The 24,026-nt window shown below is 39.5% G+C and overlaps 1 protein-coding gene across 1 annotated transcript in view; it reads right to left on the reverse strand.

Moving 5' to 3' along the window:
- The window catches only part of LOC100862115 (PRAME family member 8-like), a 59,899-nt gene extending 36,147 nt beyond the window's left edge, over positions 1 to 23,752 (reverse strand). Inside the window, exon 1 of the mRNA XM_006542769.1 lies at positions 23,714 to 23,752. The gene's annotated coding sequence lies outside the window, so the exon portion shown is untranslated. The remainder of the gene's footprint in view (positions 1 to 23,713) is intronic.
- Positions 23,753 to 24,026: the final 274 nt, after the last annotated feature.

A 24,026-nucleotide genomic window follows, 5' to 3' on the forward strand; every position in this document is an offset into this window, starting at 1 on the left:
GGTTGGAAAAAGTCCAAGACCCCAGGGAGACATCATCTAGGTTGATAGGTACACAAAAAGCATCTATATATACTGTCTGGGCAGAAGCCACAAACTGTTTTTCTGACTCCATCATGCCCCTGGTCCAACAGTCTATTGGAATAGTCCACATCTCAATCTAAGCATTCAGGGTCCCAGTCACCACACATCTCTTTACTTCTAACCATATGGGAAGTGTCTGAAGTCACAGTCTCTGAGCACCCTGGATGAGAGATGTGTCCCAAGCATGTCATTTATTCATAGTCAGAAGTCCTGTATCCATGTTTACTGCAAACAGGAACAAAGTATTGCCCCTTGGCCATAGACACAGGTCTTGCCACAATTTTGGCAGTCATTTGTTGCAAAAAATATGCTCTACTCGAGCACTGGGGTGCCTTGCCAGCAGAGTCGTCCGACACCCACAAGGGCCCACACAGGATTCCCCACGGGATCCTAAGTCCTCTGGTGAATGGAACACAGTGTCTGCCCCAATCCAATCTCGCGGAACCTGAGATTGTGGTAACTAGGGAAGCAGTGGACCTGGGCCTGACCTGGGGCAGGAGTCCCTTCCGCTCCACTTGAGCACTGGGGTGCCTTGCCAGCGGAGTCGCCCGACACCTGCAAGGGCCCACACAGGATTCCCCCATGGGATCCTAAGACCTCTGGTGAGTGGAACACAGTGTCTGCCCCAATCCAATCTAGCGGAACCTGAGACTGCAGTAACTAGGGAAGCAGTGGACCTGGGCCTGACCTGGGGCATGAGTCCCTTCTGCTCCACTTGAGCACTGGGGTGCCTTGCCAGCAGAGTCGCCCAATATTCGCAAGGGCCCACACAGGATTCCCCACGGGATCCTAAGACCTCTGGTGAGTGGAACACAACTTCTGCAAGGAGGCAGGTTCGAACACCAGATATCTGAGTACCTTCCCTTTAAGAAGAGAGCTTGCCTGTAGAAAATACTCTGCCCACTGAAACTAAGGAGAGAGCTAGCCTCCCAGGTCTGTTTATAGAGGCTAACAGAGTCACCTGAGGAACAAGCTCTAACCAGAGACAACTATAACAGCTAGCTTCAGAGATTACCAGATGTCGAAAGGCAAAATTAAGAATCCTACTAACAGAAATCAAGACCACTCACTATCATCAGAGGGCAGCACTCCCACCCCACCTAGTCCTGGGCACCCCAATACAACCGAAAATCTAGACCCAGATTTAAAAACATTTCTCATGATGATGATAGAGGACATCAAGAAGAACTTTCATAAGTCACTTAAAGAATTACAGGAGAGCACTGCTAAAGAGTTACAGGCCCTTAAAGAAAAGCAGGAAAACACAACAAAACAGGTAGAAGTCCTTAAAGAAAAACAGGAAAACACATCCAAACAGGTGATGGAAATGAACAAAACCATACTAGAACTAAAAAGGGAAGTAGACACAATAAAGAAAACCCAAAGTGAGGCAACGCTGGAGATAGTAACCCTAGGAAAGAGATCTGGAACCATAGATGCGAGCATCAGCAACAGAATACAAGAAATGGAAGAGAGAATCTCAGGTGCAGAAGATTCCATAGAGAACATCGTCACAACAATCAAAGAAAATACAAAATGCAAAAGGATCCTAAATCAAAACATCCAGGAAATCCAGGACACAATGAGAAGACCAAACCTACGGATAATAGGAGTTGATGAGAATGAAGATTTTCAACTTAAAAGGCCAGCAAATATATTCAACAAAATAATAGAAGAAAACTTCCCAAACCTAAAGAAAGAGATGCCCATGAACATATAAGAAGCCTACAGAACTCCAAATAGACTGGACCAGAAAAGAAATTCCTCCCGACACATAATAATCAGAACAACAAATGCACTAAATGAAGATAGAATATTAAAAGCAGTAAGGGAGAAAGGTCAAGTAACATAGAAAGGCAGGCCTATCAGAATTACACCAGACTTTTCACCAGAGACTATGAAAGCCAGAAGAGCCTGGACAGATGTTATACAGACACTAAGAGAACACAAATGCCAGCCCAGGCTACTATACCCGGCCAAACTCTCAATTTCCATAGATGGAGAAACCAAAGTATTCCACGACAAAACCAAATTCACACATTATCTTTCCACGAATCCAGCCCTTCAAAGGATAATAACAGAAAAGAAGCAATACAAGGACGGAAATCACACCCTACAACAAGCAAGAAAGTAATCCCTCAACAAACCAAAAAGAAGACAGCCACAAGAACAGAATGCCAACTCTAACAACAAAAATAACAGGAAGCAACAATTACTTTTCCTTAATATCTCTTAATATCAATGGACTCAATTCCCCAACAAAAAGACATAGACTAAGAGACTGGATACACAAACAGGACCCAACATTCTGCTGCTTACAGGCAACCCATCTCAGGGAAAAAGACAGACACTACCTCAGACTGAAAGGCTGGAAAACAATTTTCCAAGCAAATGGTCTGAAGAAACAAGCTGGAGTAGCCATTCTAATATCGGATAAAATTGACTTCCAACCCAAAGTTATCAAAAAAAAAAGACAAGGAGGGACACTTCATACTCATCAAAGGTAAAATCCTCCAAGAGGAACTCTCAATTCTGAATATCTACGCTCCAAATGCAAGGGCAGCCACATTCATTAAAGAAACTTTAGTAAAGCTCAAAGCACACATTGTACCTCACACAATAATAGTGGGAGACTTCAACACACCACTTTCATCAATGGACAGATCGTGGAAACAGAAACTAAACAGGGACACAGTGAAACTAACAGAAGTTATGAAACAAATGGATCTGACAGATATCTACAGAACATTTTATCCTAAAACAAAAGGATATACCTTCCTCTCAGCACCTCACGGGACCTTCTCCAAAATTGACCATATAATTGGCCACAAACCAGGCCTCAACAGATACAAAAATATTGAAATTGTACCATGTATCCTATCAGACCACCATGGCCTAAGACTGATCTTCAATAACAACATAAATAATGGAAAGACAACATTCACGTGGAAAATGAACAACACTCTTCTCAATGATACCTTGGTCAAGAAAGAAATAAAGAAATTAAAGACTTTTTATAGTTTAATGAAAATGAAGCCACAACACACTCAAACTTATGGGACACAATGAAAGCATTCCTAAGATGAAAACTCATAGTCCTGAGTGCCTCCAAAAAAGAGCATACACTTGCATCTTGACAGCAGACCTAAAAGCTCTAGAACAAAAGGAAGCAAATTCACCCAAGTGGAGTAGAAGACAGGAAATAATGACACTCAGTGGCGAAATCAGCCAAGTAGAACCAAAAAGAAATATTCAAAGAATCAACCAAACCACTAGCTGATTCTTTGAGAAAATCAACAAGATAGATAAACTCTTATTCACTAGAGGGCACAGGGACAGCATCCTAATTATCAAAATCAGAAATGAAAAGGGAGACCTAACAACAGAGCCTGAGGAAATCCAAAATACCATCAAATCCTTCTACAAAAGGCTATACTCAACAAAACTGGAAAACCTGGAGGAAATGAACAAATTTCTAGACAGACACCAGGTACCAAAATTAAATCAGTATCAGATTAATGACCTAAACAGTCCTATATCCACTAAAGAAATAGAAGATGTCATTAATAGTCTCCCAACCAAAAAAAGCTCAGGACCAGATGGGTTTAGTTCAGAGTTCTATCAGACCTTCAAAGAAGACCTAATTCCAACTCTCCTCAAACTATTCCACAAAATAGAAGTAGAAGGTACTCTACCCAATTCATTCTATGAAGCCACCTTTACTCTGGTACCTAAACCACATAAAGACTCAACAAAGATAGAGAACTTTAGACCAGTTTCCCTTAAGAATATTGATGCAAAAATACTCAATAAAATTCTCACTAACTGAATCACAGAACATATCAAAACAATTATCCACCATGACCAAGTAGGCTTCATCCCAGGGATGCAGGGATCATTTAATAAATGGAAATCCATCAATGTAATCCACTATATAAGCAAACTCAAAGACAAAAACCACATGATCATCACATTAGATACTGAGAAACCATTTTAAAAAATCCAACACCCCTTGATGATAAAAGTCTTGGAAAAATCAGGAATTCAAGACCCGTACCTAAACAAATTAAAAGCAATTTACAGCAAACCAGTAGCCAACATCAAACTAAATGGAGAGAACCTGGAAGCAATCCCACTAAAATCAGGGACTAGACAAGGCTACCCATGCTTTCAGTACCTATTCAATGTAGGGCTCAAAGTTTTAGCCAGAGCTATTGGACAATGGAAGGAGGTAAAAGGGATACAAATTGGAAAGGAAGATGTCAAAATATCGCCATTTGCAGATGATATGATAGTATACTGAAGTGATCAAATAGGGAAAACTATTTTCAACAATAAAATAACTTCTGGCGGAATCACTATCTCTTACCTCAAGCTTCATTACAGATCAATAGTAATAAAAATATATTGTATTCATACAGAAGAATGGCACAAAGATCAATAGAATAGAATTGAAGTCACGGAAATGAACCGATGCACCTAAGATCACTTGATTTTTGGGAAAGGATCTAAAACTATTCAGTGGAAAAAGGACAACATTTTCGACAAATGGTGCTGGTTCAACTGGCAGTCAGGATGTAAGAGAATACAAATTGATCCATTCTTATCTCCTTGTACAAAGCTCAAGTCCAAGTGGATAAAGGACCTCCACATAAAACATGATACACTGAACCTCATAGAGGAAAAAGTAGGGAACACATAGGCATAGGGGAAATTTTCCTGCACAGAATACCAGTGGCTTATACTTTAAGATCAAGAATGGACAAATGGGTACTCATAAAATTGCAAAGCTCTGAAAGGCAAAGGACACTTTAGGACAAAATGGCAAACAACAGATTAGGATAAAAATGTTTACCAATCCTACATCTGATAGAGGGCTAATATCCAATATATACAAAGGACTCAAGAAGTTTGACTCCAAAGAATTAAATAACCCTATTAAAAATGGGTAATAGTCTCTAGATGATCCATCCTTTTATCTCAGCTCCAAACTTTGTCTCTGTAACTCCTGCCATGGGTGTTTTGTTCCCAATTCTAAGAAGGCGCAAAGTGTCCACACTTTGGTCTTCGTTCTTCTTGAGTTTCATGTGTTTTGCAAACTGTAACTTATATCTTGGATATTCTAATTTTCTGGGCTAATATCCACTTATCATTGAGTACATATCATTTGAGTTCTTTTGTGATTGGGTTACCTCACTCAGGATAAGGCCCTCCAGGTCCAACCATTTGCCTAGGAATTTCATAAATTCATTCGTTTTAAAGGCTGAGTAGTACTCCATTGTGTAAATGTACCACATTTTTTTTTTATCCATTCCTCTGTTGAGGGACATCTGGGTTCTTTCCAGCTTCTGGCTATTATAAATAAGGCTGCTATGAACATAGTGGAGCATGTTTCTTTCTTAGTAGTTAGAACATCTTCTGGATATATGCCCAGGAGAGGTACTGTGGGATCTTCTGGTAGTACCATGTCCAATTTTCTGAGAAACTACCAGACTGATTTCCAGAGTGGTTGTACAAGCTTGCAATCCCACCAACAGTGGAGGAATGTTCCTCTTTCTCCACATCCTTGCCAGCATCTGCTGTCACCTGAATTTTTTGATCTTAGCCATTCTGACTGCTGTGAGATGGAATCTCATGGTTGTTTTGATTTGCATTTCCCTGATGATTAAGGATGCTGAACATTTTTTCAGGTGTTTCTTGGCCATTCAGTATTCCTCAGGTGAGAATTCTTTGTTTGGCTCTGAGCCCCATTTTTAATGGGGTTATTTGATTTTCTGGAGTCCACCTTCTTGAGTTCTTTATATATATATTGGATATTAGTCTTCTATCTGGTTTAGGATAGGTAAAGATACTTTCCCAATCTGTTGATGGTCTTTTTGTCTTATTGACGGTGTCTTTTGCCTTACAGAAGCTTTGCAGTTTCATGAGGTCCCATTTGTCAATTCTCGTTCTTACAGCACAAGCCATTGCTGTTCTATTCAGGAATTTTCCCCCTGTGCCAATATCTTCGAGGCTTCTCTCCACTTTCACCTCTATAAGTTTCAGTGTCTCTGGTTTTATGTGGAGCTCCTTGATCCACTTAGATTTGACCTTAGGATCCATCGCATAATCAGCCTCCAAACACTGACACCATTGCATACACTAGCAAGATTGTGCTGATAGTACCCTGATATAACAGTCTCTAGTGAGACTATGCAGGACCTAGCAAACACATAAGTGGATGCTCACAGTCAGCTATTGGACGGATCACAGGGCCCCCAATGGAGGAGCTAGAGAAAATACCCAAGAAGCTAAAGGGATCTGCAACCCATATAGGTGGAACAACATTATGCACTAACCAGTACCATGGAGCTCTTGACTCTAGCTGCATATGTATCAAAAGATGGCCTAGTTGGCCATCACTGGAAAGAGAGGCCCATTGGACTTGCAAACTTTATATTCCCCTGTACAGGGGAATGCCAGGGCCAAAAAGTGGGAGTGGGTGGGTAGGGGGTTTGGGGGAGGGTATGGGGGACTTTTGGGATAGCATTGGAAATATAAATGAGGAAAATATCTAATTTAAAAAATGGGTAACAGATTAAACAGAATTCTCAACAGAGGAAATTCAAAATGCCAAGAAGCACCTAAAGAAATGGTTCAACACCCTTAGTCATCCGGGAAATGAAAATCAAAACAACCCTGAGATTCCACCTCACACCAGTCAGAATGGCTAAGATCAAAAACTCAGGTGACAGCAAATGCTGATGAGGATGTGGAAAAAGAGGAAAACCCCTCCACTGCTGGTGGGATTGCAGGCTGGTACAATTATTTTGGAAATAAGTCTCTCTCTGTTCCTCAGAAAATTTGACATAGTCCTACCAGAGTATCCAGCTATACCACACATGGGCATATATTCAGAAGATGCTCCACCACGTAATAAGGATACTTTCTCTACTATGTTCATAGTAGCCTTATTTATAATAGCCAGAAGCTGGAAAGAACCTTGATGCTCTTCAACAGAGGAATGGATACAAAACATGTGGTACATTTACACAGTGGAGTATTACTCAGCCTTTAAAAAGAATGAATTTATGAAATTCCTAGGCAAATGGTTGGACCTGGAGGGCCTTATCCTGAGTGAGGTAACCCAATAACAAAAGAACACACATGGTCCGCAATCACTGATTTGTTGACATTAGGCCAAAACCTAGGAATAACCAAGATACAATTCACAGACTACATGAAGCTCAAGAAGAAGAAAAACCAAAGTGTGGGTACTTTGGCCCTTCTTAGATAGGGGAACTAAATATTCACAGGAGCAAATATGGAGACAAAGTATGGAGCAGAGACTGAAAGAAAGTCTACCTAGAAACTGCACCACCTGGTTATCCATGCCATATACAGTCACCAAACCCAGACACTATTGTGGATGCCAAAAAGTGCAAGCTGACAGGAACCTGATATAGCTCTCCTGAGAGGCTCTGCCAGAACCTGAGAAATACAGAGCCAGATGCTCACATCCAACCATTGGGCTAAGCATAGGCTCCCCAATGGAAGAGTTAGGGAAAGGACTGAAGGAGCTGAAGGGGTTTAAAATCCCATAGGAAGAACAGCAATATCAACCAACAAGAACCCCCAGAGTTCCAAGGGACTAAACTACCAAACGAAGACATGGAGGGACCCATGTCTCTCCACCATATATAGCCAAAGATGGCATTATTGGGCATCAATAGGAGAAGAGGCCCTTGATCTTCTGAAGGCTCTATGTCCCAGTATAGGGAGAATTCAATGGCAGGGAGGAAAGGAGGTAACATTTGAAATGTAAATAAAGAAAATGTCAAGAAAGAAAGAAAGAAAGAAAGAAAGAAAGAAAGAAAGAAAGAAAGAAAGAGCAAACGAACATGGTTCCCTTCTTTAGATGACATTATTGTTGTTTAAGTAGAATAAAGTATCTAAATTGAAGGATTCTGCAACAAATGCCCTCTGAGATGAGTTAAAATGAACACATGGATGCCAGACGTGTCAGGATTCAAAATCTTGAGTAGGTGGATAAAGTTATCAGCTAAGGTAGTTCACATATGGATATCTAGGTTGGCCTTTTGCCACATCACCTCCAGTAAAGATCTGTGTGACAATTTCCACAGACTAAGGCATTTGACTTCAAAAGGGGGAGGCCTCCTGGAACCAGTTGTGAAATTCCTCACAGGAGAAAAATTAATGAGCCATAGTTCTCGTATCAGTTTTATGTTTTCTATTCCTTTTCCTATATACAAGATGTTCCTAATAGCCCAGGCCAAGATCTTAAGTATTTTTTTTAAGATTTTTTATTTATTTATTATTATAGTAAGTACACTGTAGCTATCTTCAGACACACCAGAAGAGGGAGTCAGATCTTGTTACAGATGGTTGTGAGCCACCATGTGGTTGCTGGGATTTGAACTCTGGACCTTTGGAAGAGCAGTCAGGTGCTCTTACCCACTGAGCCATCTCACCAGCCCAAGATCTTAAGTATTATGGTTACAAAACCATCTCTTGAAATGGAATCACTAAACATGACCTCATCTCTTGGAAAACCAGGACTTCACTTTATAAATCACGTATAAGATAGTAGTGATAAATATAAACTTTCCCAACAATAATATTATATGTGTCTGCATGTGTGTCATCAGAAGTAGGTTTTGGAATCTTGTTTAAGAAAGTCTTAAATAGAATTAAAACAGTTTATGTTTTGAAGAATTACAGAAGAACAGGAACTAGAGGTTAACAGTACCTGATCATAAAAACTCATTAGCTTGTTCTTGGGAATTTGCCAGTATCCCTAGATGATTTTGTATTTTGATGTATAAAATGATTATTGTACATGATTATGATTATTGTAAATGATTATGTCTGTTCTATTTTGCTGCTTCACTGAATACAGCTTTTCAGAGCTGTAACACCAGTTTCTCTGTTGATTGAGAGCTGCAGAATACAGTCAGATTCAAACTGCCTCTGTGTTTGTTTCTGTTTGTCACCACCAAATCCTTACCCACCTGACTTTGAGAATCCAATCCCAGGGACTCTCCTACCCAGCTGTAGTGGTTTGTGGCAGCCTGTGGTAAAGAAAAGTCATAAAAACAATATCTATGTCTCTCAGCTCCTTTTATCTTCCTCCACCCATACCTTCTCCCAGTTTGTCAACTTGACAGGCCTTCTTACTTGGAATCTGTCAACCTGCTTTTTGCACTTTCTTTGACTGCTGTGTCAATGTTTTCTATGGTATCTTCTGCACCTGAGATTCTCTCTTCTATCTCTTGTATTCTGTTGGTGATGCCTGATCTCTTTCCTAGGTTTTTAAACGCCAGGGTTGTCTCCCTTTGTGATTTCTTTCTTGCTTCTATATCCATTTTTATATCTGGGATGGATTTGTTCATTTCCTCCACCTATTTGATTGTGTTTTCCTGTATTTCTTTAAGGGGTGTATGTTTCCTCTTTAGGGGCTTCTGGCTATTTACCTGTATTCTCCTGTATTTAAGGGAGTTATTTATGTCCTTCTTACCCGGGCCTAGCAAACACAGAAGTGGAAGCTCACAGTCAACTATTGGATGGATCACAGGGACCCCATTGGAGGAGCTAGAGAAAGTATCCAAGGAGCTAAAGAGATCTGCAACCCTATCGGTGGAACAACATTATGAACTAACCAGTACCCCAGAGCTCTTGACTCTAGCTGCATATGTGTCAAAAGATGGCCTAGTCGGCCATCACTGGAAAGAGAGGCCGATAGGTCAGGCAAACTTTATATGCCCCAGTACAGGGGAACGCCAGGGCCAAAAAATGGGAATGGGTGGGTAGGGGAGGGGGGGAGAGGGTGTGGGGGACTTTTGGGATAGCATTGGAAATGTAATTGAGGAAAATACGTAATTAAAAAAAAAGTTCTTTATCATCACCCTGAGAAGCGATTTTAGATTTGAATTTTGCTCTATCAGATGTGATGGTATATCCCAGACTTGCTATTGTGGGAGAATTGGGTTCTGATGATGCCAAGTAACCTTGGTTTGTGTTGCTTATGTTTTTATAGCCTCCAGCTATCTGATTATATCTAGAGCTACCTGCCCTTGCTATTTACTGGAGCTTGTCCTTCTTGTGATCCTAGTTGTGTCAGAACTCCTCAGAGTTCAGCTTTCTCTGTGATCCTGTGATTCTGGGTTCCTGAAGTCCTAGGATCCTGAATTCCTGAGGTCCTGTGTGTGTCAGAACTCCTGGAAGTCAAGCTCTCTCTGGAACCATGCCATCATGGTGTGACCAAGCTCCTGGGACCCTGAGGACCTGGGCATGTTAGAGCGTCTGGGAGTGGATTTTTTTCTGGGTATTGTGGGGCTGGCTTCTGAGTTCACACCCAAGGTCTGCTCAGGGCCCACTGGCCCAGATTGGAAGAAATCCATGCCACTGGTCAGATGGAGTTCCTGGGTTCCCCGGGTCCCATTCGTCTCAGTTACTTCAGGTGTTGGGGCAGATTTTGTGTCCTCCTCTATGATCCCGGGAGTGTTAACACCTTGGAGTGGATCTTCTCTGGGTGTTGTGGGTTTGGCTGTGGAGTTCACACCCCAGTTCTGCTCAGGACATTGGCCCAGACTGGAAGGAACTGGTGCCACTGGTCAGGCAGAGCTCTACATTTGACTTTTCAACAGAGACTCTAAAATATAGAAGGGCCTGAACTGAACAGATGTCTTGCATCTTTTATGAGACCACAGATGCCAATGTAGACTACTATCCCTAGCAGAACTCTCAGTCACCATAGATGGAAAAGATATTCCAAGTCAAAAGCAAACTTTAAAAATATCTATTCAACAAATCTAGACCTACAGAAAATTTTAGATGAAAAACTTCAGCCCAACAGGTTAACTACAACTTTAAAAACTACAGGGGGGCTAAAGAGATGGCTCAGCAGTTAAGAGCACTGGCTGCTCTTCCAGAGGTTCTGAGTTCAATTTCCATCAACCACTTGGTAGTTCACAATGATCTATAAGGGGCTCTTATGCCCTCTTCTGGCATGTCGGTGCAAACGCATCAGAGCACTCATACATAAAAAAAATAATAACAAAATACAATAAAATCATCCATTTCATGTAGATTAAAAAAAACAAACGGAAAATAATTCCATTACAGAATAACCAAAATAAGGGAAGTCCACACAATCACAACCTCTAACACACCAGAGAGAGAGAGAGAGAGAGAGAGAGAGAGAGAGAGAGAGAGAGAGAGAGAGAGAGAGAAAGAGAAAGTAAGTTGATTGCTGAACTTTACCAGGTCCAAGGGGGGCAAGTTCTTCATACTTCCTGCTTCTCAAAAATTTATATCATACTGGTCAGAAGACTTAAGTTGGATAGTCCAATTTTATATAGAAAATTTGGGTAGTTCTCCATGTAGACTGCTGTCTGTTTTTTTTTTTTTTTTTCAATAATTTTAGAAGTTGCTTACTGTGCAAGCACACTAAAGTTATGTTCCTTATCAAATCTCGAATGAGGTGGAGCACTAGATGCTTTTAATCTCACAATTAACCTGAAGATATTTTAGATTAAGCAAAATGCTTTAAAAAGATAATTTTAGGTCTAAGTAGATTTTTTTTCACGATGACAACTGCAAGCTATGATAGAAAATGACTTAAGTACAGGACTCTGAACTCAAGGAGAGAGCATAGATAGTACAGTACATTCTCCAATGTTGGATAATACAAGTGGACTGGATATTATGCCTAATTCTTACCTGATACGTTTTGATAACTTTTTCATCATTGTTCCTATTGTATAGTTTGTTATATGGATAAAGCCTTTTTTTGGACTAAAGGTGGGAGATTTTGGAGGAGGATATTGTGCTTTGTGTACTCAGATGATGATTTCTGTATCCTGAGAACTGGGTACAGTCTAGGCACAGGCATTGTCAAGAGTATTTATCCATCTCCTGTATCTTTGTGGTGTAAAAATGCTCCCCAATTATCCCTGGTTGGTTAATGAAAAGCTGACTTGATGAAGACTTGCCTTAGTCATGCTATCTCTTCAAAGCAATGGAAACCCTAAGATAATGATATTTAAAATGTTTATGTTTGGGCCTCAGAGATGACTTGGAGGTTAAGAGCATTGTTTGCTCTACTAGAGGTCCTATGTTCAATTCCCCACAAGCATATGGTGGCTTACAACCATCTATAATGAGATCTGGTGCCCTCTTCTGCCCTGCAGGATACATGCAGACAGAATGCTGTACACATTATAAATAAATAAATCTAAAAAAAAGTTTAAGTTTTCTATTACTCCTAATAGTAACATGTGAGGTCTCTGTGGTAATACTAACTACTGGGTCGAACTGACTGATGCCTCTATGCCAGGAGATTCTCCACAAACAGTGGACAATTTCAGTTGACAGCTGTGTTCTACCTAGCCAGGGTTGCCACTAAACAGACAACTATTACCCCAAATTACCTTTGGACTACAAACCTCTCAGGATATACAAGTTCTGAGTGCATATACTGACATGATCATTTTAAAGAGGTCAAAAATAATACTAACACTGCCACCTAAAACCAAGCTGGACAATTGTGGAAAGCTTGGCTAAATTAGATTCATTATTGTAAAGGGTCTCTATCATTTCTAACCAGATTTATAGGGCATGCCTATACTAATTTTCCCAGAGTTAGAGCCTCAGTCAACTAAGACATCTGGACATGATTTGTGTCCAATTCCCTTTATATATGAAGCTTCTTCAAGCATTTAGAGAATGTAGTAGATACTCTGCAGCCCCTGGACTTTCTGGAATGTGAGATGACAGACTCAGATCAATGTCCTCCTACTTGTCCTCAGCCAATGCTCCTAACTTACCAATGGCAAATTCTATGACAAGGAAATAAAATATGGACAAAAATGAATGTTAGAGCTGAACTAGAGGATCAAGAAAAAACTTTAGAATCCATGGAATTTCACATTTGGCACAATCACAATGGGTGTGCCTTGGAGAGGCAGAGCCCTGAAGGCTGTGTCCTGTGGACTTCATGCTGTTATGGAGTTTTGCTCTGCTTCTTGCTCTCATGCCCCTCCTAATCTATGAGTTCTATGAAATCTCTAAGGAAGCTTCCAGCCCCTTGCCTGGTAGTATCATTGGCACATACATTAATAGTGAATGATCTTTTCCAAACATGGCTTCACAGCAGATTAATGGTTTAACCACCACCCTCAGAAAGGACTTAGAGCTGTAGATTTTTATTAATGTCAACCAACCTTAGAAAGAGTTGAAATGGTGGTTGTTAATAAAGTTAGCTTAAGATGTTTTGCTAGTGGCTTTGATGTATAAAATATTACTGAGCACTATCACAATTCCCTGCCTCCTGGCCCCTCTGAGCAAACTCAGTGTTAGGGAGTTCTGACACTGCAATCCCTGAACCTTCTGCTGTCTATTTCTTGGTCCACAGCTAGCTCCTCCTGCATTCTTGGAGGCCTGGCACAACCAGGCTATATTCATAAGCCTCAAGCCCCACCTCAGAGGCTGACATTATATCTTTAACAAAATTATAGAAGAAAATTTATTTCCCCTAAAGGAAAGGATGCCTATAAACATACAAGAATCTTAAAGAACAAGTAGTAGATTGGAAAAAAAAATCCTTCTGCCACATAATAATCAAACACTAAACATATAGAACAAAGAAAAGAATAGTAAAAGGTGATAGGGATGAAGGCCAAGTAACATAAAAATATAGAATTACAGGAGAATTCTTAGAGGAGACTTTAAAAGCCATAATGGACTGGGGAGATGTCTTACAGTCTCTAAGAGATCACAGGTACCAACCCAGAGTATTATACCCAGCAAAACTTTCAATCATCATGGACAGAGAAGACAAGATACTCCATTACAAAACCCAATTTAAACAATACGTTCTACTTATCCTGCAAGCTAGTCTTCCACTAGCAGCCTTCATATAAAGATGTAAAATTCTCAGCTCTGTCTGGATGCTACCATGCTCCTGCCTTGATGACAATGGTTTGAACTTCTGAATCTCTATACCAACCTCAACCAAAACTTTGCCAGGGGCAGATGGTTTTTAGTGCATAATTTTACCAGACTTTCCAAGAACAGATAATATCATTACTTGTGTGCTCTTTCCCCAGCCTTGAGCAGGATAAACAGATCTTGAGTGCTTGCCACAATGGGTTTTACAACCTAGGTGGACTTGTCTGCACCTGCAATTTCCTACAGGAACTTAGAGGAATAGACTGCCTTCTGTGCTTTCTTTGCAACATATTCCAGCTGAAACAAAGAATGAGGTCTGTGGGCTTTCCCTGTATAAACAAAATGCTGAATATTAAACTTGGAGCCTTGATCAGAAACTTTATCTTCGCTTCATCCTTCTCTTGCATTCCATCCATTATCATTTCCAGGCAACCCAGTTCTTCCATGGCTACTGGACAACTACAAATACCCCTCATGCTATTCCACAATGTAGAAACAGAATGAATATTGCCAAACCTAATCTATGAAGGAAGAGTCACCTTGATACCTAAACAACACAAAGCCTCAACAAACAAAGAAAATTTCAGACACCTTTCCCTTATGAACACTGATGCAAAAATACTCGATATGATATTAGCAAACAGAACCCAAGAAGACATCAAAGTCACAATCCACTATGATAAAGTAGGCTTCATACCAAGGAAGCAGGGTTGGGTTAAAATACAAAAATGCAGCCAGGCATGGTTGCACACACCTTTAATCCTAGCACTTGGGAGGCAGAGGCAGGCAATTTTCTGTGTTCGAGGCCAACCTGGTCTACAGAGTGAGTTCCAGGGCTACACAGAGAAACACTGTCTTGACGCACCCCCCACCCCCAAAAAATATACATCAATGTAATCTACCATATAAACACACCAAGGGAAAAAATTACATGCTATTGAGAAAGACTTTGACAAAATCCAACATATTATATTGAAAGACTTGGAGAGATCAGGGATACAAGGCATAGAAAAAAAAAATAGGATATAAATTGGAAAAGAGGAAGCCAAAGTATTGCTATTCACAGATTATATAATAACATATGTTTATGAGTCCAAATATTTTTCAGAGAAATCTGATAGCTGATAAACATCTTTAGTAAAGTGGCTGGATAGAAAACTAATTTAAAAAATCAGTATCCTGCCTTTATACAAATGATAAATGGGATGAAAAAGGAATTAGGCAAACAATGCCCTTCACAACAATCACAAATAATATATCTTTGTATAACCAAGCAAGTGAAAGACCTGTATGACAAGAACTTCAAGTCCTTGAAGAAAGAAAATGAGGAAGACATCAGAACATGGAAAGATCTTCCAGGCTCACAGATTGGTATCAATGTCTAACTCATTGGGTACCAAGGGTAGAGTTGCATTAATCAGTACACAGGGGATGCATAGTAACAGTGTGCCAATGCATAGTTTATTGAGCATTCAATCATCTTTATAGGCAAGCAGAATAAAGTTTTCCTACAGCTTCTAATTCTCAACAGCTTCCATATTCCAAGCAATAACTTATCTAGGTTCATGGTGACCCAAACCTCCTTGCTGTGTGAGAAGTCTTTCAGTGGCCCACCTCTTTTAAGTGTTGCTTAGTTTAATTAAAAACAAAGTACATTTCTAATGAGATAATAATGGCCATGAAGGCTACTTCCTCAGGCACACAGCTAAATTGGCTGAACATCAGGGTTCTCTGCTGAGAAAGAATGTCTTTCCCATGTTCCAGTATGCTGAGATTAACAGAAATCCTTAAGTCACCTTGCAGATAGCAGGCTGGGAGTCATACCATTTTTCTACAGATCAGTAGGATTAACATAGTGAAAATGGCTACCTTATCAAAAGCAATCTACAGATTCAATGCAATTCCCATCAAACTCCAACACAATTATTTACAGACCTTGAAAGAGCAATTCTCAATTTCATATGAATAAACAAAAAACTTAAGATAGTTAAAACAATCCTGGACAATGAAAGAACTTCTGGAGTTATCACCATCCCTTATTTCAAGTGGTATTACTGGTACTACAGAGCAGTAGTTATATAAACTGCATGGTGGTATTGAGACAAACAGGTTGATCAATGGAAGTGAATTGATTATCCACACCCATGGTCCCTTGATTTTTGACAAAGCCAAGACCAGACAATGGAAAAAAGGATCTTTAACAAATGGTACTTGTCTAACTCAATGCCTGCATGTAGAAGAATGTAAATAGATCCATATTTATCACCCTGCAAAATACTCAGTCCAAGTGGGTCAAAGTTCCAGTATGTTGCTTCCCTGAATCCCAGTGTCCTCCACTTGATGCTACATGGGTCATGTTACATATAAAGGGAGACCTATTGAAATTACACCCAACTTCTCAAAGGAGACTTTATATCCAGAAGGGCCTTGGCAAATGTCTTACAGCAGAAACTACGAATGGCTGGCCCAGACAAATATACCCAGGTAAAACTTTGCATCACTGTCGATGGTGAAAACAAGACTTTCCATGAGAAAACAAAATTTAAACAATATTTATCTCGAAATACAGCCCTACAGAAGATACTAGAAGGAACACTTCAACCCAAATACAGTAATTCCACACCAGCAAAACCAAAAGCATGGGAACACACACACACACACACACACACACACACGTGCACACACACCCATCACCGACATCAAAATAGGAATTACCAATCATTAGTCATCAATATCTCTCAACATCAAGGACTCAATTTTCAAGTAAAAAGACACAGACAGAATGGATGTGAAAAGAACATCCTGCATTCTACTCCATATAATAAACAGACTTCAACAACAAAGATAGACATTACCTTAGAGTAAAGGTCTCGAAAAAGATTTTCCAAGCAAACAAACCAAAAAAGCAAGTTAGTGTAGCCATCTTGATATTTTTACAGATTTTCAATGAAAATTATTGTAGGACACTTCATAGTAAAAAAAAAATCCATTAAGAGAATGTTTCAAGTATGATCATTTATGCTCCAAATGCAAAGCACACACAAACATAAAACAAACTTTTCTAAAGTTAAATTCAAACCTGGAGTATCACACATTAATAGTGTGATACATCAATACCCCACTTTCACTAAAAGACAAGTCATTGAGACAAACAGTAAACAGAGAAATAATGAAAGAGATGTATGTTTCAAGTGGACATAACAGATATCTACAGACCCTTTCACCCAATTACAAAGGATATGCCTTCTGCTCAGCACCTCATGGAACATTCACCAAATTAAACATGTAATTGGTTACAGGGAAAACCTAAAAAGATATAAGAAAGTTGAAATAAATTTCTGTGTCTTATCAATTACTATAACAATAGAAACAACAGAAAACTAACAACCTCATACGAGCTGAACAACTCTCTACTCAATGATCACTGGGTCAAAGAAGAACTAAATTAAAATCTTTTGATAATTCAGTAAAAATGAAGGCTGAACATATCGAAACTTATGGGACACAGAGAATACAGTTCTCAGAGGTAAATTCATAACACTAAGTATCTTTATAAAGAATTAGATTTCTCATACTAGCAATTTAATACTACACCTGAAAGCCCTAGAAAGAAAAGAAGCAAACACATCCAATAGTTGTAGACAATAGAGCTGAAACCAATCAATTAGAAACAAAAAGAACAGTACAAAGAATCAAGCAAACAAGTTGGTTTTTTGAGAAGACCAACAAGACAGACAAATCTTTAGTCAAACTAACAAAAGGCAGAGAGACACTACCCAAATTAACAAAATCAGAAATGAAAATAATGACAACAGGCACCAAAGAAATCATTAGGTTTTACTTCAAGAACTTGTACTCCTTAAAACTGGAAAATCTAAATGAAATGGATGATTTTCAAGGCAAATGCAACTTACAAAAGTTAAAACTCAATGTCAAGTTAAATGTCTAGTCCTATAACCCCTAGGGATATAGTAGTAGTCATTAAAAATCACTCATCCAAAAAATTCTTAGGGTCAGATGGCTTTAGTGCAGAACTTTACCATACTTCCAAAGAAGAGCTTATGCCAATAATCCTCAAATTATTCCATATAATAGAAACAAAAGGAACACTGACAAACTCATTCTAAGACCAGAGTCTCCCTGTTACTTAACTTATAAAAAGCCTCAACATAAAGGAGAACTTCAGATTAACATCCCTTATGAACATTTATACAAAAATACTCAATAAAATATAGGAAACTGAATCCAAGAACACATCAAAGACATAATCCACCATAATTAAATAGGCTTCATCCCAGGGATGCAAGGAGAGTTCAACATATGAAAATTCACCAATGTATTTCACCATAAATACAACCTTAAAAATATCACAGGACCATCTATATCACTGTATGATAAGAAAGCCTTTGACAAAAACAGCCTATTATGTTAAAAGTCTTAAGGTTATCAGGATACATGTTGGATATGTAAACATAGTAGAAGCAACATACAACAAACCAATAGGCAACATCAAATTAAAAAGAGAAACCTAAAGCAATCTCAGTAAAACCAGCAACAAGTCTTCCCACTCTCTCCCTATCTACTCAACACAGTACTTGAAATTCTAGCTAGAGCAAAAACTAAAGGATTTCAAGGGGACAAAATTGGAAACGAAGAAAAAGTATCACTAGTCACAGATCATATGATAGTATAGATAAGAGATCTCCAAAATTCTATCAGAGAATTCCTACAACTGATAAACACCTTCAGCAAAATGGCTAGATAACAAAACTCACTGTAAAAAAAAATAACCCTTTTTTAGACAAATGATAAACTGACTTAGAAAGAAATTATAGAAACATTACCCTTTATAATACTTACAAAATATCTTGGTGTAACTCTACTCAAGCAAGTGTAAGACACCAATGACAAGAACTTCAAGTTTTTGAAGAAAGAAAATTGAAAGAAATTGGATAAAGAAATTGAGGAAGATATCAGAACATGGAAAAATCTCCACATACATGGATTGGTAGCCTCAATCTAGTGAAAATAGCTGTAATACCAAAAGCAATCTACAGATTCAATGCAATTCCTGTCAAAATCCCAACACAATTATTTACAGACATGGAAAGAACTATTATAATCTTCATATGGAAAAATAAACAAGATAATTAAAGCAGTCCTGTATAATAAAAGTTCTGGAGTCATCACCATCTCTGACTTCAAGTGGTAGTAGAGAGTAATAGTAATAAACCTTGAATCATTGGTATCAAGACAGAGAGGTTGATCCAAATTGAGGACCCAGAAATAAACCACTACAATTATTGATATTGGTTTTTGACAAAGAAGGCAAAACCATACAACAAAAAAGAAAAGATCTTCAACAAATGGTGCTGTTCTAACTGGATGTCTGCATGTAGAAGAATTCAAATAGGTCCATATCTATCACCCTACAGAACACTCCAGTCCAAGCGGACCAAAAACCTCAACCTAAACCTAGATACATTAAATATAATTAAAAAGTGGGTAATAGCTTTGAATCCATTAGTACAGGAGACATCTTCCTGAAAGATCCAACATCTCAGTCACTAAGATCAAAAAGTAATAAATGGAACCTCATGAAACTAAAACATCTCCTGTATGGAAAAGGAGATTTTTGTCAAGGACAGTGGTCAAAAGGATAAAACAGTAGCCTAGAGATTGGGAAAATATCTCCACCAACCTTCCATCTGAAAGAGGGCTGATATCCAAAGTACCTAAAGAACTAAAAAAGGTAGACACTAACAAACCAAATAGCCTAAATTTTAAAAAGGGGTACATAGCTAAATAGAATTTTCAACAGAGGAATATTTAATGACCAAGAAGCACTTACAGAAATGCTCAACATCCTTAGTCATCAGGGAAATCCAAATCAAAATGACTCTGGGATTTCATTTTACACCCTTTAGAAGGGCAACAGTTCATGCTAGCTAGGGTGTGGAGCATGGGAAACACTCTCTTCCTTTGCTGATAGGAGTGCAAACTTGTACAACCAGTCTGAAAATAAATTCAGTGCTTTCTCAAATAATTGGAAATAATTATCTCTGAAATGCTTATACCACTCCTGGTCGTATACTCAAAAGATGCTGCGTCATACCACAAGAATAGTGTTTTAACTATGTGCAGTTTTATTGGAAATAGCCAGAAACTTGAAACAACCCAAATGTCCCTCAACTGAAGAATGGAAAATGAATATATGCTACATTTACACAACAGAATACTACTCAGCTGTTAAATCAATGACATCATGAAACTTGCAGGCTAAACCCAGACTCATAAAGACAAATGTGGCATGTACTCAGGAGTGAATTGTAACCATAAAGTACAGGATAACCTTGTTATCCAGAGGCTTAAAGAAACTAAGAAGAAAGGTCCAGCAGAAGATATTTGAATCTAAATAAGAACATAAATAAAGTACACTTCAGGAGTAGATGGATGGAGGGAACTATATGTAAGGGAAATTCTGGACAGTAACCAGAGTCGTCACATATGGTGAAGATGAAGCGAGAGAGAAGTGGAATCTGTGACTGCGGAGAATATCTGAGATGAGCTAGATAACTAGGACAATGGAAACTCCCTGGAATCTATGAGAGTGAGTGACCCTAGCTATGACTTCTTGCAATAGGACCTATGGAACATGAACCAGTCACTTCTTGTAATTAGGCAAGTCTTCTGATGGAGACAACAACTCACCCACAAACTTTTGACACACAAATTTTCCTGCTTATAAATATGCATGGATAAAGAAGCAGCAGAAATTGCAGGAATGCCTAATGAATGACTGGCCCAATGTGAGACCCATGCCATGAGAGAAACACCACCCCTGATGTTATAGTAACAATAGTGTGGATATTTACAGACAGGAGCCTAGCTTACATGCCATCTGAGAGGCTTCATCCAGCACCACATAGAAACAGATGCAGAGACCCACTGCAAAACATTAGGCAGAGCTTGAAGAATATGTGGAAGAGGGGGAGGTAAGATTGAAGAATCAGATAAGTCAAGGATACAAGAAAACCTACAAATTCAACCAACCTTGCCCCATAGGGGCTCACTGAGACTGAATTACCAACCGAAATGCATCCATAGGATAGAAATAGGCTCCCTACACAGATGTAAGAGATGTGCACCTTGTTCTTTCCATGGGATCCCTAATAGCAGGGCCAGGGGCTAACTGCCTTTGGATCCCTTTCCCCTAACTTGGCTGCCTTTTCTTGCCTTAATAGAAAAGGATGCAACTAGTCCAGTGAAACTTGATATACCAAGGCAAATCCATTGGAGGCCTCCACTTCTCTCGGGAGAAATGAAGGGGAGTGGAGGGAAGGGAGGTGAGAGGGAGTGACTGGGAAGACAGGGAGGGAAAGCTGCATTCTGGATGTAAAATAAATAAATTAATACATTAATGGAAATCATCTAGTCTCTTTTCTCCTATTGGGTTCCCTTGTACAGCCTTGGGGCCTTTGTCTTGCCTTGTTTTGTTGTCTCTGGCTTTCATCCCTTTGAAACCTGCTTTTTTTCTGAAGAGAAAACAAAGGGGGATAGGATATGGGGAGGGAGGTATATATTGACAGGGAGTTGGGAGGAGTAGAAGAGGAAAATGTGCTTTAGATGTGTCATATATATTATAGAAGAATATTCTAAAAAAAATCCATTCCCTTTTAAAATACAAAAATCTCCTTTCAAAATTCAAAGTCTCTCAAGTTTGGGCTCTTGTGAAAATCAAATGTCAAAAAAGGAGAGAACCAGGGCACAGTCACAATCAGATTAGAGCCAACCTCAATGGCAAGAGTATAATGTACTCAATGTCCAATGTCTGGGTACTACCCTGTCTCTTCTTGGTTCCTTCAAAGGGCTTGGATCACTTCTCCACTCTGTCCTGTATAGCACACAGAGCTTGTCTTCTAGGCTCAGGCTGGCTCCATTCCATATCTGCTGTTCTTGTTACTTATGCCTAGGTACTGCATCTCCAACTCAACTGGGTCTCTCAACTGGGTAGCACTTTCACCCATAGCCTTTCCTAGACCCTAAGACTCCAAGACTCCAGCACTGCTTTCCAGTGCCAAGCTTCACCTGTTCTCCCCTTAGTAACTTCAAAAACAGCACCACCAGGGTGATTCTTTCACTACCGAGTTCACCTGTCAACCTTGGAATAAAGCTTCTTTGGATTCTGAAAGAACACTTTCCAGATGAACTTACCTCAATAATGCTGGTCTATTATCTCAGCTGATTCTTCAGCCCCAGCTGACCTGTTGATATTTCAGGAAATCAAAGGTTTCACTTTACTTGTTCTGGTGACTTGTTAATCAAGAGCTGATTCTTAAGCTAAAATCTGAACTATGAAGACTTAACTCAAATGACTCAGTAGTGTCTTGGCTTTCCTCTGAAGCATTTCAAGCCATGCCTCAATCATCTGTACTGCTCTCAATGCTCTTACCTTCCAACATCCTACAGAACACCTAGCTCAGATCTCCTCACTCAATGGATTTTCTAGTCCAAATTTCCAAAGTCCTTCCACAATCCTCCCTAAAACATGATCAGGTGTGTCAAAACAACAGCCCACTATGCCAGTACCAGGTTATGTCTTTGGGATTGTTTGCTGTGATGAACCAGGTCCATGAGCCCAGGTGTGGAACTACCCACAATGGGCTGTGCCCTTCCCCATTAATCACTAATTACGAAAATGCTCCACAGGCTTACCTATAGCACAGTCTTATGGAGGCATATTCCCTCCTCTCAGATGACTCTAGCCAGTGTCAGGTTGTCACAAAACACACACACATCTCTCTCCCTCCCTCCCTCCCTCCCCCCCCCTCTCTCTCTCTCTCTCTCTCTCTCTCCACACACACACACACACACACACACTTATACACAATCACACACAAATTCCAACCCAACAGAATTTTCTCTTATTGGCAACAGAGGAAAACCCCTCTTCAAGATATTTAATGTATTTTTCTATAAATTTCTCTTATCTATGAGAATTTCACTTTTCTCTAATGAGTCTATGTTTCCTGAATGCTGACAAAAAGTAATTGAAATAAAAGTTTAAATGTAGATACTAGACATGTAGTGAGTTTCAGGAAGGCTTGTCTAGCATGCTTTGAGCACTCTTCATCACCACACGCTGTTAAGAGGATACGGTTCTTGGACTTGTGTCCCACCACTTAGGAGGTAGAGGCAGAAGGTCTCTGCTGCTCAAACTAATCTAAGATACATATATATTTCTGGGGTAGCCTGGAGACCATGTTTCAGCTTAGCAAAAACTAACTAAGTAATCAAACTAGCCAGAAACACTAAAATGAAACAGAAGATTCTTGAGTAACAGCCTGTAATGTGAGCCCCTGGGAGCTGAGGCTGGATTTGGTGACACATGCCAATGACTCAAGTATTCAGGAGACAGGGACAGGTGGATTTCAGGTTCCAACCACTCTTAGCTACATGGTCTGTTCCAGGCCAATCTGGGCAACATAGCAAAATGTTGTCTCAAAAATTAAGACTTACAAATTATCAAAGAAAACACTCAGTTAAAGATAAAACTGAATTTGGGTTTGAAACAAATCTCTAATCTGCAAATCTTGGGTCAGAAATTACAGTACTTTGTGCCACCTAATGTCCTCAGCATGGAGTGGCAGGGTGGGCTGCAGAATGCAGGTGTTTAACTTACCTGAGGTGACAGTGTTCCTATTGCAAGCAAGGACAGGCTGAAGTTTTAGGTTCTAGAACTCTGAAAGTTTTCCTGACTCCTCTGGAGCAAAAAGCCACTTTCCTCCTCACTTCTCCTCTTCACCACCACAGATCCCCCCACAATCTACAATTTGATTTGATGGGAAGGGGTAAATCTCAGAGAACCCCACCTCTAGTTCAAAAATTGCAGTTAACTAAGGGCTGCTGAGTGAGGGGGGAATTATTACAAAAACCTGAGCCTCCTAATTGCTGTGCAGTTCCAGGTGGTTGTACTTGAAAACACATATACAAAG

Source organism: Mus musculus, assembly GCF_000001635.26.
Source record: "Mus musculus strain C57BL/6J chromosome 5 unlocalized genomic contig, GRCm38.p6 C57BL/6J MMCHR5_RANDOM_CTG1".
NCBI lineage: Eukaryota > Metazoa > Chordata > Mammalia > Rodentia > Muridae > Mus > Mus musculus.